General features: G+C 35.5%; 5 non-coding genes across 5 annotated transcripts; all 5 read right to left on the minus strand.

Moving 5' to 3' along the window:
- Positions 1–1,298: 1,298 nt before the first annotated feature.
- Positions 1,299–1,370, minus strand: TRNAC-GCA (transfer RNA cysteine (anticodon GCA)). Its single transcript has one exon. It is a non-coding gene; the product is annotated as a tRNA-Cys (tRNA).
- Positions 1,371–9,720: 8,350 nt separating this feature from the next.
- On the minus strand, positions 9,721–9,792 carry TRNAC-GCA (transfer RNA cysteine (anticodon GCA)). The gene has a single exon. It is a non-coding gene; the product is annotated as a tRNA-Cys (tRNA).
- A 2,762-nt stretch (positions 9,793–12,554) lies between these two features.
- On the minus strand, positions 12,555–12,626 carry TRNAC-GCA (transfer RNA cysteine (anticodon GCA)). Its single transcript has one exon. It is a non-coding gene; the product is annotated as a tRNA-Cys (tRNA).
- A 1,811-nt stretch (positions 12,627–14,437) lies between these two features.
- TRNAC-GCA (transfer RNA cysteine (anticodon GCA)) lies at positions 14,438–14,509 on the minus strand. The gene has a single exon. It is a non-coding gene; the product is annotated as a tRNA-Cys (tRNA).
- An 845-nt stretch (positions 14,510–15,354) lies between these two features.
- Positions 15,355–15,426, minus strand: TRNAC-GCA (transfer RNA cysteine (anticodon GCA)). Its single transcript has one exon. It is a non-coding gene; the product is annotated as a tRNA-Cys (tRNA).
- Between the last annotated feature and the right edge of the window lie 1,401 nt (positions 15,427–16,827).

Genomic DNA, 16,827 nt, shown 5'->3' on the forward strand with positions numbered 1-16,827 from the left:
TGAAAACTGCCCATTTTTAAAAAGGTGATAGAGTGGGTGACTGTATGGAACTTGTAGATCTAATGACATCAGTGCACTTCTGGTCAGCTGTACAAATTAATACATTTCATTAAGGGCATATTATTGGTTTCCACCACAGTTTTATAACATTCATATGAGCTTCCAATGGACTATTTCAAACTGATAATATCACCAGTAGAACTTGGGTGAATGTAAAACACAGCTTGTGTCATATGAAGGAATCCTAAACAGTTTCATGGTGTTTACCCTATGTTTCAGGAGATGATCAGGAGTATTTCAAATGTAGAAATGTGTTGCTCATTACATAAAATGCTAAGATTGTGAATGTTTTCTTCAATTTATTTAATTAAAAAATATTTCTACAGGTAAAACAGTTGAACAAGGGGGCACCCAGATTTGAACTAGAGACCACTTGATCTGCAGCCAAATGCTCTACCACTGAGCTATACCCCCAGGTCTGAAAAGTTCACCTTTATTAATTCAGGAATATGTACAAAGTGGAAGCAACATGCAATCACCATCAAAGCAATGCATGTTCAGCCACCAAACCCTCCTTATAAGTATCAGGGGTGCGAAGGATGTCCTTTATCTGCCTTGGTAAATTACAGTGAGGTTTCCATTGCAAGAATTCATACATTTCGTATCACATGTAGATCTTGGAACATGGAAAAAAAATATTTTGTCAAATGCACAAATTCTGCAAAATGTAACTGCTTCTCTACTGCAGTTTGTTGATTTTGTGCTAAGAGCATAGTTAAACCCAATTGTTCATTGTTTTGTATATGAAATGATGATATATCCTATTGTTTCTTAGAGTGCATTGGGTTGAAAAACATTTTAACAGGATCTATTGAAGAGGGTATATGGTTATGAAACAGGGACTTCTTGAAAAGCACTCCTGATAGAGTGGGTGACTGTATGGAACTTGTAGAACTAATGACATCAGTGCACTTCTGGTCAACTGTACAAATGAATACATTTCATTAAGGGCATATCATTGGTTTCCACCACAGTTTTATAACATTCATATGTGCTTCCAATGGACTATTTCAAACTGATAATATCACCAGCAGAACTTGGGTGAATGTAAAACACAGCTTGTATCATATGAAGAAATCCTAAACAGTTTCATGGTGTTTACCCTATGTTTCAGGAGATGATCAGGAGTATTTCTAATGTAGAAATGTGTTGCTCATTACATAAAATGCTAAGATTGTAAATGTTTTCATCAATTTATTTAATTAAAAACATATTTCTACAGGTAAAACAGTTGAACAAGGGGGCACCCAGATTTGAACTAGGGACCTCTTGAAATGCAGTCAAATGCTCTACCACTGAGCTATACCCCCCGTTCTGAAAAGTTCACCTTTATTAATTCAGTAATATGTACAAAGTGCAAGCAACATGCAATCACCATCAAAGCAATGCATTTTCAGCCACCATACCCTCCTTATAAGTATATGGGGTGCAAACGATGTCCTTTATCTGCCTTGGTAAAATACAGTGAGGTTTACATTGCATTAATTCATACATTTCGTATCACATGTAGATCTTGGAACATGGAAAAAAAACTTTTGTCAAATGCACACATTCTGCAAAACGTAACTGTTTCTCTACTGCATTTTGTTGATCTTGTGCTAAGAGCATAGTTAAACCCAATTGTTCATTGTTTTGTATATGAAATGATGATATATCCTTTTGTTTCTTACAGTGCACTGGGTTGAAAAACATTTTAACAGGATCTATTGAAGAGGGTATATGGTTATGAAACAGGGACTTCTTGAACTACACTCCTACGCTCTACCACTGACATAAACCCTTGAATGTTGAAAACTGCCCTTTTTTAAAAAGGTGATAGAGTGCGTGACTGTATGGAACTTGTAGAACTAATGACATCAGTGCACTTCTGGTCAGCTGTACAAATTAATACATTTCATTAAGGGCATATTATTGGTTTCCACCACAGTTTTATAACATTCATATGAGCTTCCAATGGACTATTTCAAACTAATCATATCACCAGTAGAACTTGGGTGAATGTAAAACACAGCTTGTATCATATGAAGAAATCCTAAACAGCTTAATGGTGTTTACCCTATGTTTCAGGTGATGATCAGGAGTATTTCAAATGTAGAAATGTGTTGCTCATTACATCAAATGCTAAGATTGTAAATGTTTTTTTCTACAGGTAAAACAGTTGGACAAGGGGGCACCCAGATTTGAACTAGGGACCTTTTGATCTACAGTGAAATGCTCTACCCCTGAGCTATACCCCCATTTCTGAAATGATCACCTTTATTTATTCAGTAATATGTACAAAGTGGAAGCAACATGCAAACACCATCAAAGCAATGCATGTTCAGCCACCAAACCCTCCTTATAAGTATCAGGGGTGCGAAGGATGTCCTTTATCTGCCTTGGTAAAATACAGTTAGGTTTCCATTGCAAGAATTCATACATTTCGTATCACATGTAGATCTTGGAACATGGAAAAAAAATCTTTTGTCAAATGCACAAATTCTGCAAAATGTAACTGCTTCTCTACTGCAGTTTGTTGATTTTGTGCTAAGAGCATAGTTAAACCCAATTGTTCATTGTTTTGTATATGAAATGATGATATATCCTATTGTTTCCTACAGTGCACAGGGTTGAAAAACATTTTAACAGGATCTATTGAAGAAGGTATATGGTTATGAAACAAGGACTTCTTGAAAAGCACTCCTACGCTCTACCACTGACATAAACCCTTGAATGCTTAAAACTGCCCTTTTTTAAAAAGGTGATAGAGTGGGTGACTGTATGGAACTTGTAGAACTAATGACATCAGTGCACTTCTGGTCAACTGTACAAATGAATACATTTCATTAAGGGCGTATCATTGGTTTCCACCACAGTTTTATAACATTCATATGAGCTTCAAATGGACCATTTCAAACTGATAATATCACCACCAGAACTTGGGTGAATGTAAAACACAGCTTGTATCATATGAAGAAATCCTAAACAGTTTCATGGTGTTTACCCTATGTTTCAGGAGATGATCAGGAGTATTTCTAATGTAGAAATTTGTTGCTCATTACATACAATGCTAAGATTGTAAATGTTTTCATCAATTTATTTAATTAAAAACATATTTCTACAGGTAAAACAGTTGAACAAGGGGGCACCCAGATTTGAACGAGGGACCTCTTGATATGCAGTCAAATGCTCTACCACTGAGCTATACCCCAGTTCTGAAAAGTTCACCTTTATTAATTCAGTAATATGTACAAAGTGCAAGCAACATGCAATCACCATCAAAGCAATGCATTTTCAGCCACCATACCCTCCTTATAAGTATATGGGGTACAAAAGATGTTCTTTATCTGCCTTGGTAAAATACAGTGAGGTTTCCATTGCATTAATTCATACATTTCGTATGACAAGTAGATCTTGGAACATGGAAAAAAAAACTTTTGTCAAATGCACACATTCTGCAAAACGTATCTGTTTCTCTACTGCATTTTGTTGATCTTGTGCTAAGAGCATAGTTAAACCCAATTGTTCATTGTTTTGTATATGAAATGATGATATATCTTATTGTTTCTTACAATGCATTGGGTTAAAAAATACATTTTAACAGGATCTATTGACGAGGGTATATGGTTATGAAACAGGGACTTCTTGAACTGCACTCCTATGGTCTTCACTGAGTTAAACCCTTGAATGCTGAAAACTGCCCTTTTTTAAAAAGGTGATAGAGTGGGTGACTGTATGGAACTTGTAGAACTAATGACATCAGTGCACTTCTGGTCAGCTGTACAAATTAATACATTTCATTAAGGGCATATTATTGGTTTCCACCACAGTTTTATAACATTCATATGAGCTTCCAATGGACTATTTCAAACTGATAATATCACCAGTAGAACTTGGGTGAATGTAAAACACAGCTTGTATCATATGAAGAAATCCTAAACAGTTTCATGGTGTTTACCCAATGTTTCAGGAGATGATCAGGAGTATTTCAAATGTAGAAATGTGTTGCTCATTACATAAAATGCTAAGATTGTAAATGTTTTCTTCAATTTATTAAAAAAAATATGTCTACAGGTAAAACAGTTGAACAAGGGGGCACCCAGATTTGAACTAGGGACCTCTTGATCTGCAGTTAAATGCTCTGCCACTAAGCTATACCCCCAGTTCTGAAAAAAGGACCTTTATTAATTCAGTAATATGTACAAAGTGCAAGCAACATGCAATCACCATCAAAGCAATGCAGTTTCAGCCACCAAACCCTCCTTATAAGTATATGGGGTGCGAAGGATGTCCTTTATCTGCCTTGGTAAAATACAGTGAGATTTCCATTGCAAGAATTCATACATTTCGTATCACAAGTAGATCTTGGAACATGGAAAAAAATCTTTTGTCAAATGCACAAATTCTGCAAAATGTAACTGCTTCTCTACTGCAGTTTGTTGATTTTGTGCTAAGAGCATAGTTAAACCCAATTGTTCATTGTTTTGTATATGAAATGATGATATATCCTATTGTTTCTTAGAGTGCATTGGGTTGAAAAACATTTTAACAGGATCTATTGAAGAGGGTATATGGTTATGAAACAGGGACTTCTTGAAAAGCACTCCTGATAGAGTGGGTGACTGTATGGAACTTGTAGAACTAATGACATCAGTGCACTTCTGGTCAACTGTACAAATGAATACATTTCATTAAGGGCATATCATTGGTTTCCACCACAGTTTTATAACATTCATATGTGCTTCCAATGGACTATTTCAAACTGATAATATCACCAGCAGAACTTGGGTGAATGTAAAACACAGCTTGTATCATATGAAGAAATCCTAAACAGTTTCATGGTGTTTACCCTATGTTTCAGGAGATGATCAGGAGTATTTCTAATATAGAAATGTGTTGCTCATTACATAAAATGCTAAGATTGTAAATGTTTTCATCAATTTATTTAATTAAAAACATATTTCTACAGGTAAAACAGTTGAACAAGGGGGCACCCAGATTTGAACGAGGGACCTCTTGATATGCAGTCAAATGCTCTACCACTGAGCTATACCCCCAGTTCTGAAAAGTTCACCTTTATTAATTCAGTAATATGTACAAAGTGCAAGCAACATGCAATCACCATCAAAGCAATGCATTTTCAGCCACCATACCCTCCTTATAAGTATATGGGGTACAAAAGATGTTCTTTATCTGCCTTGGTAAAATACAGTGAGGTTTCCATTGCATTAATTCATACATTTCGTATGACAAGTAGATCTTGGAACATGGAAAAAAAAACTTTTGTCAAATGCACACATTCTGCAAAACGTATCTGTTTCTCTACTGCATTTTGTTGATCTTGTGCTAAGAGCATAGTTAAACCCAATTGTTCATTGTTTTGTATATGAAATGATGATATATCTTATTGTTTCTTACAATGCATTGGGTTAAAAAATACATTTTAACAGGATCTATTGACGAGGGTATATGGTTATGAAACAGGGACTTCTTGAACTGCACTCCTATGGTCTTCCACTGAGTTAAACCCTTGAATGCTGAAAACTGCCCTTTTTTAAAAAGGTGATAGAGTGGGTGACTGTATGGAACTTGTAGAACTAATGACATCAGTGCACTTCTGGTCAGCTGTACAAATTAATAAATTTCATTAAGGGCATATTATTGGTTTCCACCACAGTTTTATAACATTCATATGAGCTTCCAATGGACTATTTCAAACTGATAATATCACCAGTAGAACTTGGGTGAATGTAAAACACAGCTTGTATCATATGAAGAAATCCTAAACAGTTTCATGGTGTTTACCCAATGTTTCAGGAGATGATCAGGAGTATTTCAAATGTAGAAATGTGTTGCTCATTACATAAAATGCTAAGATTGTAAATGTTTTCTTCAATTTATTTAAAAAAATATTTCTACAGGTTAAACAGTTGAACAAGGGGGCACCCAGATTTGAACTAGGGACCTCTTGATCTGCAGTTAAATGCTCTGCCACTGAGCTATACCCCCAGTTCTGAAAAGAGGACCTTTATTAATTCAGTAATATGTACAAAGTGCAAGCAACATGCAATCACCATCAAAGCAATGCATTTTCAGCCACCAAACCCTCCTTATAAGTATATGGGGTGCGAAGGATGTCCTTTATCTGCCTTGGTAAAATACAGTGAGATTTCCATTGCAAGAATTCATACATTTCGTATCACAAGTAGATCTTGGAACATGGAAAAAAATCTTTTGTCAAATGCACAAATTCTGCAAAATGTAACTGCTTCTCTACTGCAGTTTGTTGATTCTGTGCAAAGAGCATAGTTAAACCCAATTGTTCATTGTTTTATATGTGAAATGATGATATATCCTATTGTTTCTTAGAGTGCATTGGGTTGAAAAACATTTTAACAGGATCTATTGAAGAGGGTATATGGTTATGAAACAGGGACTTCTTGAAAAGCACTCCTACGCTCTACCACTGACATAAACCCTTGAATGCTGAAAACTGCCCATTTTTAAAAAGGTGATAGAGTGGGTGATTGTATGGAACTTGTAGATCTAATGACATCAGTGCACTTCTGGTCAGCTGTACAAATTAATACATTTCATTAAGGGCATATTATTGGTTTCCACCACAGTTTTATAACATTCATATGAGCTTCCAATGGACTATTTCAAACTGATAATATCACCAGTAGAACTTGGGTGAATGTAAAACACAGCTTGTGTCATATGAAGGAATCCTAAACAGTTTCATGGTGTTTACCCTATGTTTCAGGAGATGATCAGGAGTATTTCAAATGTAGAAATGTGTTGCTCATTACATAAAATGCTAAGATTGTAAATGTTTTCTTCAATTTATTTAATTAAAAAATATTTCTACAGGTAAAACAGTTGAACAAGGGAGCACCCAGATTTGAATTAGAGACCACTTGATCTGCAGCCAAATGCTCTACCACTGAGCTATACACCCAGGTCTGAAAAGTTCACCTTTATTAATTCAGGAATATGTACAAAGTGGAAGCAACATGCAATCACCATCAAAGCAATGCATGTTCAGCCACCAAACCCTCCTTATAAGTATCAGGGGTGCGAAGGATGTCCTTTATCTGCCTTGGTAAATTACAGTGAGGTTTCCATTGCAAGAATTCATACATTTCATATCACATGTAGATCTTGGAACATGGAAAAAAAATATTTTGTCAAATGCACAAATTCTGCAAAATGTAACTGCTTCTCTACTGCAGTTTGTTGATTTTGTGCTAAGAGCATAGTTAAACCCAATTGTTCATTGTTTTGTATATGAAATGATGATATATCCTATTGTTTCTTAGAGTGCATTGGGTTGAAAAACATTTTAACAGGATCTATTGAAGAGGGTATATGGTTATGAAACAGGGACATCTTGAAAAGCACTCCTGATAGAGTGGGTGACTGTATGGAACTTGTAGAACTAATGACATCAGTGCACTTCTGGTCAACTGTACAAATGAATACATTTCATTAAGGGCATATCATTGGTTTCCACCACAGTTTTATAACATTCATATGTGCTTCCAATGGACTATTTCAAACTGATAATATCACCAGCAGAACTTGGGTGAATGTAAAACACAGCTTGTATCATATGAAGAAATCCTAAACAGTTTCATGGTGTTTACCCTATGTTTCAGGAGATGATCAGGAGTATTTCTAATGTAGAAATGTGTTGCTCATTACATAAAATGCTAAGATTGTAAATGTTTTCATCAATGTATTTAATTAAAAACATATTTCTACAGGTAAAACAGTTGAACAAGGGGGCACCCAGATTTGAACTAGGGACCTCTGGATATGCAGTCAAATGCTCTACCACTGAGCTATACCCCCCGTTCTGAAAAGTTCACCTTTATTAATTCAGTAATATGTACAAAGTGCAAGCAACATGCAATCACCATCAAAGCAATGCATTTTCAGCCACCATAACCTCCTTATAAGTATATGGGGTGCAAACGATGTCCTTTATCTGCCTTGGTAAAATACAGTGAGGTTTACATTGCATTAATTCATACATTTCGTATCACATGTAGATCTTGGAACATGGAAAAAAAACTTTTGTCAAATGCACACATTCTGCAAAACGTAACTGTTTCTCTACTGCATTTTGTTGATCTTGTGCTAAGAGCATAGTTAAACCCAATTGTTCATTGTTTTGTATATGAAATGATGATATATCCTATTGTTTCTTACAGTGCACTGGGTTGAAAAACATTTTAACAGGATCTATTGAAGAGGTATATGGTTATGAAACAGGGACTTCTTGAAAAGCACTCCTACGCTCTACCACTGACATATACCCTTGAATGCTGAAAACTGCCCTTTTTTAAAAAGGTGATAGAGTGGGTGACTGTATGGAACTTGTAGAACTAATGACATCAGTGCACTTCTGGTCAGCTGTAAAAATTAATACATTTCATTAAGGGCATGTTATTGGTTTCCACCACAGTTATATAACATTCATATGAGCTTCCAATGGACTATTTCAAACTAATCAAATCACCAGTAGAACTTGGTTGAATGTAAAACACAGCTTGTATCATATGAAGAAATCCTAAACAGCTTAATGGTGTTTACTCTATGTTTCAGGTGATGATCAGGAGTTTTTCAAATGTAGAAATGTGTTGCTCATTACATAAAATGGTAAGATTGTAAATGTTTACTTCAATTTATTTAATTAAACAAATATTTCTACAGATAAAACAGTTGAACAAGGGGGCACCCAGATTTCAACTAGGGACCTTTTGTCAAATGCTCTACCACTGAGCTATACCCCCAGTTCTGAAAAGTTTACCTTTATTAATTCAGTAATATGTACAAAGTGCAAGCAACATGCAATCACCATCAAAGCAATGCATTTTCAGCCACCAAACCCTCCTTATAAGTATATGGGGTGCAAAGGATGTCCTTTATCTGCCTTGGTAAAATACAGTAAGGTTTCCATTACATTAATTCATACATTTCGTATCACATGTAGATCTTGGAACATGGAAAAAAAACTTTTGTCAAATGCACACATTCTGCAAAACGTAACTCTTTCTCTACTGCATTTTGTTGATCTTGTGCTAAGAGCATAGTTAAACCCAATTGTTCATTGTTTTGTATATGAAATGATGATATATCCTATTGTTTCTTATAGTGCACTGGGTTGAAAAACATTTTAACAGGATCTATTGAAGAGGTATATGGTTATGAAACAGGGACTTCTTGAAAAGCACTCCTACGCTCTACCACTGACATATACCCTTGAATGCTGAAAACTGCCCTTTTTTAAAAAGGTGATAGAGTGGGTGACTGTATGGAACTTGTAGAACTAATGACATCAGTGCACTTCTGGTCAGCTGTAAAAATTAATACATTTCATTAAGGGCATGTTATTGGTTTCCACCACAGTTTTATAACATTCATATGAGCTTCCAATTGGCTATTTCAAACTAATCATATCACCAGTAGAACTTGGTTGAATGTAAAACACAGCTTGTACCATATGAAGAAATCCTAAACAGCTTAATGGTGTTTACCCTATGTTTCAGGTGATGATCAGGACTATTTCAAATGTAGAAATGTGTTGCTCATTACATAAAATGCTAAGATTGTAAATGTTTACTTCAATTTATTTAATTAAACAAATATTTCTACAGATAAAAAAGTTGAACAAGGGGGCACCCAGATTTGAACTAGGGACCTCTTGATCTGCAGTCAAATGCTCTACCACTGAGCTATACCCCCAGTTCTGAAAAGTTTACCTTTATTAATTCAGTAATATGTACAAAGTGCAAGCAACATGCAATCACCATCAAAGCAATGCATTTTCAGCCACCAAACCCTCCTTATAAGTATATGGGGTGCAAAGGATGTCCTTTATCTGCCTTGGTAAAATACAGTGAGATTTCCATTGCAAGAATTCATACATTTCGTATCACATGTACATCTTGGAACATGGAAAAAAAATCTTTGTCAAATGCACACATTCTGCAAAATGTACCTGCTGCTCTACTGCAGTTTGTTGATTTTGTGCTAAGAGCATAGTTAAACCCAATTGTTCATTGTTTTGTATATGAAATGATGATATATCCTATTGTTTCTTACAGTGCATTGGGTTGAAACACATTTTAACAGGATCTATTGAAGAGGGAATATGGTTATGAAACAGGGACTTCTTGAACTATACTCCTACGCTCTACTACTGACACAAACCCTTGAATGTTGAAAACTGTCATTTTTTAAAAAGGTGATAGAGTGGGTGACTGTATGGAACTTGTAGAACTAATGACATCAGTGCACTTCTGGTCAGCTGTACAAATTAATACATTTCATTAAGGGCATATTATTGGTTTCCACCACAGTTTCATAACATTCATATGAGCTTCCAATGGACTATTTCAAACTGATAATATCTCCAGTAGAAATTGGGTGAATGTAAAACACAGCTTGTATCATATGAAGAAATCCTAAACAGCTTAATGGTGTTTACCCTATGTTTCAGGTGATGATCAGGAGTATTTCAAATGTAGAAATGTGTTGCTCATTACATAAAATGCTAAGATTGTAAATGTTTACTTCAATTTATTTAATTAAAAAGATATTTCTACAGGTAAAACAGTTGGACAAGGGGGCACCCAGATTTGAACTAGGGACCTCTTGATCTGCAGTGAAATGCTCTACCCCTGTGCTATAACCCCATTTCTGAAATGTTCACCTTCATTTATTCAGTAATATGTACAAAGTGGAAGCAACATGCAATCACCATCAAAGCAATTCATTTTCAGCCACCAAACCCTCCTTATAGGTATAAGGGGTACAAAAGATGTCCTTTATCTGCCTTGGTAAAATACAGTGAGGTTTCCATTGCAAGAATTCATACATTTCGTATCACATGTAGATCTTGGAACATGGAAAAAAAATCTTTTGTCAAATGCACAAATTCTGCAAAACGTAACTGCTTCTCTACTGCAGTTTGTTGATTTTGTGCTAAGAGCATAGTTAAACCCAATTGTTCATTGTTTTTTATATGAAATGATGATATATCCTATTGTTTCTTACAGTGCATTGGGTTGAAAAACATTTTAACAGGATCTATTGACGAGGGTATATGGTTATGAAACAAGGACTTCTTGAACTGCACTCCTACGCTCTACCACTGAGTTAAACCCTTGAATGCTGAAAACTGCCCTTTTTTAAAAAGGTGATAGAGTGGGTGACTTTATGGAACTTGTAGAACTAATGACATCAGTGCACTTCTGGTCAGCTGTACAAATTAATACATTTCATTAAGGGCATATTATTGGTTTCCACCACAGTTTTATAACATTCATATGAGCTTCCAATGGACTATTTCAAACTGATAATATCACCAGTAGAACTTGGGTGAATGTAAAACACAGCTTGAATCATATGAAGAAATCCTAAACAGTTTCATGGTGTTTACCCTATGTTTCAGGAGATGATCAGGAGTATTTCAAATGTAGAAATGTGTTGCTCATTACATCAAATGCTAAGATTGTAAATGTTTTTTTCTACAGGTAAAAAAGTTGAACAAGGGGGCACCCAGATTTGAACTAGGGACCTCTTGATCTGCAGTCAAATTCTTTACCACTGAGCTATACCCCCAGCTCTGACAAGTTCCCCTTTAGTAATTCTGTAATATGTACAAAGTGCAAGCAACATGCAATCACCATCAAAGCAATGCATTTTCAGCCACCAAACCCTCCTTATAAGTATATGGGGTGCGAAGGATGTCCTTTATCTGCCTTGGTAAAATACAGTGAGGTTTCCATTGCAAGAATTCATACATTTCGTATCACATGTAGATCTTGGAACATGGAAAAAAAATCTTTTGTCAAATGCACAAATTCTGCAAAATGTAACTGCTTCTCTACTGCAGTTTGTTGATTTTGTGCTAAGAGTATAGTTAAACCCAATTGTTCATTGTTTTGTATATGAAATGATGATATATCCTATTGTTTCTTACAGTGCACTGGGTTGAAAAACATTTTAACAGGATCTATTGAAGAGGTATATGGTTATGAAACAGGGACTTCTTGAAAAGCACTCCTACGCTCTACCACTGACATATACCCTTGAATGCTGAAAACTGCCCTTTTTTAAAAAGGTGATAGAGTGGGTGACTGTATGGAACTTGTAGAACTAATGACATCAGTGCACTTCTGGTCAGCTGTAAAAATTAATACATTTCATTAAGGGCATGTTATTGGTTTCCACCACAGTTGTATAACATTCATATGAGCTTCCAATGGACTATTTCAAACTAATCATATCACCAGTAAAACTTGGTTGAATGTAAAACACAGCTTGTATCATATGAAGAAATCCTAAACAGCTTAATGGTGTTTACCCTATGTTTCAGGTGATGATCAGGAGTATTTCAAATGTAGAAATGTGTTGCTCAGTACATAAAATGCTAAGATTGTAAATGTTTACTTCAATTTATTTAATTAAACAAATATTTCTACAGATAAAACAGTTGAACAAGGGGGCACCCAGGTTTGAACTAGGAACCTCTTGATCTGCAGTCAAATGCTCTACCACTGAGCTATACCCCTAGTTCTGAAAAGTTTACCTTTATTAATTCAGTAATATGTACAAAGTGCAAGCAACATGCAATCACCATCAAAGCAATGCATGTTCAGCCACCAAACCCTCCTTATAAGTATAAGGGGTACAAAAGATGTCCTTTATCTGCCTTGGTAAAATACAGTGAGGTTTCCATTGCAAGAATTCATACATTTCGTATCACATGTAGATCTTGGAACATGGAAAAAAAACTTTTGTCAAATGCACAAATTCTGCAAAACGTAACTGCTTCTCTACTGCAGTTTGTTGATTTTGTGCTAAGAGCATAGTTAAACCCAATTGTTCATTGTTTTGTATATGAAATGATGATATATCCTATTGTCTCTTACAGTGCATTGGGTTGAAAAACATTTGAACAGGATCTATTGAAGAGGGTATATGGTTATGAAACAGGGACTTCTTGAACTACACTCCTACGCTCTACCACTGAGTTAAACCTTTGAATGTTGAAAACTGACCTTTTTTTAAAAAGGTGATAGAGTGGGTGACTGTATGGAACTTGTAGAACTAATGACATCAGTGCACTTCTGGTCAGCTGTACAAATTAATACATTTCATTAAAGGGCATATTACTGGTTTCCACCACAGTTTTATAACATTCATATGAGCTTCCAATGGACTATTTCAAACTGATAATATCACCAGTAGAACTTGGGTGAATGTAAAACACAGCTTGTATCGTATGAAGAAATCCTAAACAGTTTCATGGTGTTTACCCTATGTTTCAGGAGATGATCAGGAGTATTTGAAATGTAGAAATGTGTTGGTCATTACATCAAATGCTAAGATTGTAAATGTTTTTTTCTACAGGTAAAACAGTTGAACAAGGGGGCAACCAGATTTGAACTAGGGACTTCTTGATCTGCAGTCAAATGCTCTACCACTGAGCTATACCCCCAGTTCTGAAAAGTTCACCTTTATTAATTCAGTAATATGTACAAAGTGCAAGCAACATGCAATCACCATCAAAGCAATGCATTTTCAGCCACCAAACCCTCCTTATAAGTATATGGGGTGCGAAGGATGTCCTTTATCTGCCTTGGTAAAATACAGTGAGGTTTCCATTGCAAGAATTCATACATTTCGTATCACATGTAGATCTTGGAACATGGAAAAAAAATGTTGTGTCAAATGCACAAATTCTGCAAAATGTATCTGCTTCTCTACTGCAGTTTGTTGATTTTGTGCTAAGAGCATAGTTAAACCCAATTGTTCATTGTTTTGTATATGAAATGATGATATATCCTATTGTTTCTTACAGTGCATTGGGTTGAAAAACATTTTAACAGGATCTATTGAAGAGGGTATATGGTTATGAAACAGGGACTTCTTGAACTACACTCCTACGCTCTACCACTGACATAAAACCTTCAATGTTGAAAACTGCCCTTTTCTAAAAAGGTGATAGAGTGGGTGACTCTATGGAACTTGTAGAACTAATGACATCAGAGCACTTCTGGTCAGCTGTACAAATTAATACATTTCATTAAGGGCATATTATTGGTTTCCACCACAGTTTTATAACATTCATATGAGCTTCCAATGGACTATTTCAAACTGATCATATCACCAGTAGAACTTGGGTGAATGTAAAACACAGCTTGTATCATATGAAGAAATCCTAAACAGCTTAATGGTGTTTACCCTATGTTTCAGGTGATGATCAGGAGTATTTCAAATGTAGAAATGTGTTGCTCATTACATAAAATGCTAAGATTGTAAATGTTTACTTCAATTTATTTAATTAAAAAAATATTTCTACAGGTAAAACAGTTGAACAAGGGGGCACCCAGATTTGAACTAGGGACCTCTTGATTTGCAGTCAAATGCTCTACCACTGAGCTATAACCCCAGTTCTGAAAGGTTCACCTTTATTAATTCAGTAATATGTACAAAGTGCAAGCAACATGCAATCACCATCAAAGCAATGCATTTTCAGCCACCATACCCTCCTTATAAGTATATGGGGTACAAAAGATGTCCTTTATCTGCCTTGGTAAAATACAGTGAGGTTTCCATTGCATTAATTCATACATTTCGTATCACATGCAGATCTTGGAACATGGAAAAAAAAACTTTTGTCAAATGCACAAATTCTGCAAAACGTAACTGTTTCTCTACTGCATTTTGTTAATCTTGTGCTAAGAGCATAGTTAAACCCAATTGTTCATTGTTTTGTATATGAAATGATGATATATCTTATTGTTTCTTACAGTGCATTGGGTTAAAAAATACATTTTAACAGGATCTATTGACGAGGGTATATGGTTATGAAACAGGGACTTCTTGAACTGCACTCCTATGCTCTTCCACTGAGTTAAACCCTTGAATGCTGAAAACTGCCCTTTTTTAAAAAGGTGATAGAGTGGGTGACTGTATGGAACTTGTAGAGCTAATGACATCAGTGCACTTCTGGTCAGCTGTAGAAATTAATACATTTCATTAAGGACATATTATTGGTTTCCACCACAGTTTTATAACATTCATATGAGCTTCCAATGGACTATTTCAAACTGATAATATCACCAGTAGAACTTGGGTGAATGTAAAACACAGCTTGTATCATATGAAGAAATCCTAAACAGTTTCATGGTGTTTACCCTATGTTTCAGGTGATGATCAGGAGTATTTCAAATGTAAAAATGTGTTGCTCATTACATAAAATGCTAAGATTGTTACAGGTTAAACAGTTGAACAAGGGGGCACCCAGATTTAAACTAGGGACCTCTTGATCTGCAGTCAAATGCTCTACCACTGAGCTATACCCCCAGTTCTGAAAAGTTCACCTTTATTAATTCAGTAATATGTACAAAGTGCAAGCAACATGCAATCACCATCAAAGCATGTGATTTGCATCATTTTCAGCCACCAAACCCTCCTTATAAGTATATGAGGTGCGAAGGGTGTCCTTTATCTGCCTTGGTAAAATACAGTGAGGTTTCCATTGCAAGAATTCATACATTTCGTATCACATGCAGATCTTCGAACATGGAAAAAAAATCTTTTGTCAAATGCACAAATTCTGCAAAATGTAACTGCTTCTCTACTGCAGTTTGTTGATTTTGTGCTAAGAGCATAGTTAAACCCAATTGTTCATTGTTTTGTATATGAAATGATGATATATCTTATTGTTTCTTACAGTGCATTGGGTTGAAAAACATTTTAACAGGATCTATTGAAGAGGTATATGGTTATGAAACAGGGACTTCTTGAAAAGCACTCCTACGCTCTACCACTGACATGAACCCTTGAATGCTGAAAACTGCCCTTTTTTAAAAAGGTGATAGAGTGGGTGACTGTATGGAACTTGTAGAACTAATGACATCAGTGCACTTCTGGTCAGCTGTACAAATTAATACATTTCATTAAGGGCATGTTATCGGTTTCCACCACAGGTTTATAACATTCATATGAGCTTCCAATGGACTATTTCAAACTAATCATATCACCAGTAGAACTTGGTTGAATGTAAAACACAGCTTGTATCATATGAAGAAATCATAAACAGCTTAATGGTGTTTACCCTATGTTTCAGGTGATGATCAGGAGTATTTCAAATGTAGAAATGTGTTGCTCATTACATAAAATGCTAAGATTGTAAATGTTTACTTCAATTTATTTAATTAAACAAATATTTCTACAGGTAAAACAGTTGAACAAGGGGACACCCAGATTTGAACTAGGGACCTCTTGATCTGCAGTCAAATGCTCTAGCACTGAGCTATACCCCCATTTCTGAAATGATTACCTTTATTTATTCAGTAATATGTATAAAGTGGAAGCAACATGCAATCACCATCAAAGCAATGCATGTTCAGCCACCAAACCCTCCTTATAAGTATATGGGGTGCAAAGGATGTCCTTTATCCGCCTTGGTAAAATACAGTGAGATTTCCATTGCAAGAATTCATACATTTCGTATCACATGTAGTTCGTGGAACATGGAAAAAAATCTTTGTCAAATGCACACATTCTGCAAAATGTAACTGCTTCTGTACTGCAGTTTGTTGATGTTGTGCTAAGAGCATAGTTAAACCCAATTGTTTATTGTTTTGTATATGAAATGATGATATATCCAATTGTTTCTTACAGTGCATTGGGTTGAAAAACATTTTAACAGGATCTATTGACAAGGGTATATGGTTATGAAAGAGGGACTTCTTGAACTGC

This window comes from Ambystoma mexicanum, chromosome 4q (assembly GCF_040938575.1).
Source record: "Ambystoma mexicanum isolate Mex_15411 chromosome 4q, UKY_AmexF1_1, whole genome shotgun sequence".
Taxonomy (NCBI): Eukaryota; Metazoa; Chordata; class Amphibia; order Caudata; family Ambystomatidae; genus Ambystoma; species Ambystoma mexicanum.